General features: G+C 34.4%; 1 pseudogene; it reads left to right on the forward strand.

Moving 5' to 3' along the window:
* The first annotated feature begins 1,153 nt into the window (after positions 1–1,153).
* Positions 1,154–1,903, forward strand: LOC112668528 (60S ribosomal protein L19-like; annotated as a pseudogene).
* Positions 1,904–4,022: the final 2,119 nt, after the last annotated feature.

Raw genomic sequence — 4,022 nt, forward strand, 5'->3', positions numbered from 1 at the left:
CGGCAGATGAATGGATAAAGAAGATGTGGTCTATGTATGCAATGGAATATTCCTCAGCCATTAGAAACGACAAATACCCACCATTTGCTTCGACATGGATGGAACTGGAGGGTATTATGCTGAGTGAAGTAAGCCAATCGGAGAAGGACAAACATTATATGGTCTCATTCATTTGGGGAATATAAAAAATAGTGAAAGGGAATAAAAGGGAAAGGAGCTAAAATGAGTGGGAAATATCAGAGAGGGAGAACATGAGATAACATGAGAGACTCCTAAGTCTGGGAAATGAACAAGGGGTGGTGGAAAGGGAGGTGGGTGGGGGGTTGGGGTGACTGGGTGACGGGCACTGAGGGGGGCACTTGATGGGATGAGCATTGGGTGTTATGTTATATGTTGGCAAATTGAACTCCAATAAAAAGAATTTTTTTAAAAATGAAGGATAAATTATTACATTTCCAGATTAAAAAAGAAAAAAGAAAAAACTGACAGTATTTGTCTCTAGTAGACCTGACCTATAAGAAGTATTAAAGGGAATCCTTCAGGTTGAAATAAAAGGAAACTATATGGTTACTCAAAGCCATATGAAAACACAAAGAACTCTAGTTAAGGTAAATATGTATATATTTATAAATATTTATATATTTATATTTATTTAGATATTTTATATAAATATATTTCTTATATATTTATATTTTTATATAATATTTCTGTATTTTTTATTTTTTAATATTTCTGTATTTTATAAATAAATAAATATATATTATATGAGGCATCACAGATTCCTGTATATTTGATTTGTGGATCATCTTCTCCTATATAAAAAGCAAATGCATAAAAGAAGCTTAATCTATGTTACTTGGCACACAATGTACAGACATAATTTGTGATTATAACAGTATAAAAGAGGGCATTGAACTATATAGACACATAGTTTTTGTGTGTTATTGAAGCTAAGTTGCTTTCAATTCAAACTAGATTGTTATAAATTTATAATATTAATTGTAGCCACTAAGAATAATCTTTAAATATACACACAATAGGAAATAAAGCCAATTCAGCACATTTGCAGTGTTTTGGAGGAATTAGAGAAATAGTAATGAAGAAGTTGACAAAAAAAAAAGATATAAGACATACAGAAAACAAATAACACTTTTCCTTTCGGCGCTGCGGTCGCAGCCATGAGTATGCTCAGGCTTCAGAAGAGGCTTGCCTCCAGTGTCCTCCGCTGTGGCAAAAAGAAGGTCTGGTTGGACCCCAATGAGACCAATGAAATCGCCAATGCAAACTCCTGTCAGCAGATACGAAAACTGATCAAAGATGGGTTGATAATCCGGAAGCCTGTGACTGTCCATTCCCGAGCTCGGTGCCGGAAAAACACTCTGGCCCGCCGGAAGGGCAGGCATATGGGCATTGGTAAGAGAAAAGGTACTGCCAATGCTCGAATGCCTGAGAAGGTAACGTGGATGAGGAGGATGAGAATTCTAGCAGGCTGCTCAGAACATACCGTGAATCTAAGAAGATTGACCGCCACATGTATCATAGCCTATACCTGAAAGTGAAGGGTAACGTGTTCAAGAACAAGCGGATTCTCATGGAACACATCCACAAGCTGAAGGCAGACAAGGCTCACAAGAAGCTTGTGGCTGACCAGGCTGAGGCCTGCAGATCTAAGACCAAGGAGGCCCGCAAGCGCCGTGAAGAGCTGCTCCAGGCCAAGAAGGAGGAAATCATCAAGACTCTTTCCAAGGAGGAAGAGACCAAGGAACAAAACTCCCTCTCTCTTGTCTGTACACAGTGGCCTCAGCATGAATCAGATCAGTTATTCAATAAAACAAACCTTTATCTGCCTGTCAAAAAAGAAAAAAAGAAAAATAACAAAATGGCAGAAGTGAGTCCTTCTTAATATAGATGGATCAAATTATCCAATAAAAAACGGAAATATGAGGAATTCTTCAAACACTTAGAGAAGAATTAAAATCAGGGACACCTGGGTTGCTCAGCGGTTAAGCACCTGCCTTTGGCTCAGGGTGTGATCCCGGAGTCCCAGGATCGAGTCCCATATTGGGATCCCTACATGAAGCCTTCTTCTCCCTCTGCCTATGTCTCTGCCTCTCTAGCTTTGTGTCTCTCATGAGTGAATAAACAGAATCTTTTTTAAAAAAATAAGAAGGATTAAAATAAGTCTTTCCCAATCTCTCTCCAAAAATAGAAGAGGATGAAATGCTTTTTAACTTATCCTGTGAAGGCAGCATTAGCCTAATACCAAAACCAAATAATGACACTACAAGAAAATTACAGGTCAATATGCCTTATGAATGTAGATGCAAATTCCTTTAAAAATGCTAGTAAACCGAATCCAGGAACATATAAAAATGATTATACACAATGACCAAGTATAGTTCAACATACAAGCCTCAATTAATGCAATACACTATATGCATAAAATAAAGAGGGAAAATGATTATCTCAATTGATGCTGAAATAGCATTTGACAAAATCCAATAACTTTTCATAATAAAGATATAAATTAGGAGTAGAAGGAAACATTCTTAACATGATAAAGGGCATTTATGAAAACCTAAAAGATAATATACTCAATAATAAAAGACTGAAGGTTTTTTCTCTAAGGTCAGGAAAAGGACAAAGATGCCAACAATCACCACTGCAATGCAACATTGTAGTAAAAGTCCTAGTCAGAGCAATATGGAAAGAAAAAGAAATGAGAGCCATCCAAATGATAATGAAAGATTGAAAACTATTCACAGATGATATCATCCCATATATAGAATATCCTTGAAAATTCACAAAGAGAGCTATTAGAGCTAATATGTTAAATCTTCAAAGTTGCAGGGTACCAGATAAACTTGTAAAAATAAGCTGTATTTCTACACATTAACAATAAACAATCTAAAAATGCAACTTAAGAAATACAATTTCAAAAAATAATAAAATTCCATTTATAATAGCATAAAGATAAAATAGTAAATTTAAACACAGAGGTACAAAATTTGTATACTAAAAAGTATAAAATGCTATTGGCAGAAATTAAAGATGATCTAAATAAATGGAAATAAATCTCAGGTTCATGGATTGGAAAACTTAATATTGCTAAGATGGCAATACTCCCCAAGGTGATCTATAGATTCAATACAAAATTCTAATGGTCTTTTTTGCAGAATGGAAAAGTTGATCCTAAAATTCATATGAAATTGCAAGGGACCCTGAATAGCGAAGCAATATTGAGAAAAAGAACAGTTAGAGGACTTACTGTTCTTATTTTGAAAAGTTACTTCAAAACAGTATGGTATGGGCATAAGGATAGATATATAGATGAATGGACTAGAACTGGGAGTCTAGAAAGAAATATGCATGCATATGCTCAATTTATTTCCAGCAATGGTTCCAAGACTAATTTAGTGGAGAGAATAATAATCTTGTCAACAAATAATGCTAGGATAACCACATGCAAAAGAATAAAGTGGAATTCTACCTCACACCATATACAAAGATCAACTCAAAATGGATCAAAGACTTAAATGCAATGGGTAAAAAAAACTATGAAACTCTTAGGAGAACACATAGCGGCATATATTTATGATTTTTTTATTTGGCAATGGTTTTTAGATGATTTTAAAATCAAAACAACAAAAGAAAAAATAGATACGTTGTACTTCATGAAAGTTCAAATTTTGTTCATGAAAAGACTCTATCAAGGTGCTGAAAATATAATCTACAGGATGGTAAAAAAATACTTGCAAAGAATACATATAAACTATTAAAAATCAACAACAAAAATAATACTATGAAAAATGGCTAGAGGGTTTGAAAATACCTTTTCCCAAAGAAGATATACGACCAAAAGCACATGAAAATATGTTCAAAATCCGTCATTAGGGAAATGCAAACCAAAGCCACTGTATATCCATTAAAATGGCTATACTCCAAAAATCTCAAAATAACAAGCACTAGTGAGAATATGTAGAAATTGGAATCCTAACATATTGCTTGTGGAAATTCAATAT

This window comes from Canis lupus, chromosome X (assembly GCF_003254725.2).
Source record: "Canis lupus dingo isolate Sandy chromosome X, ASM325472v2, whole genome shotgun sequence".
Classification (NCBI taxonomy): Eukaryota; Metazoa; Chordata; class Mammalia; order Carnivora; family Canidae; genus Canis; species Canis lupus.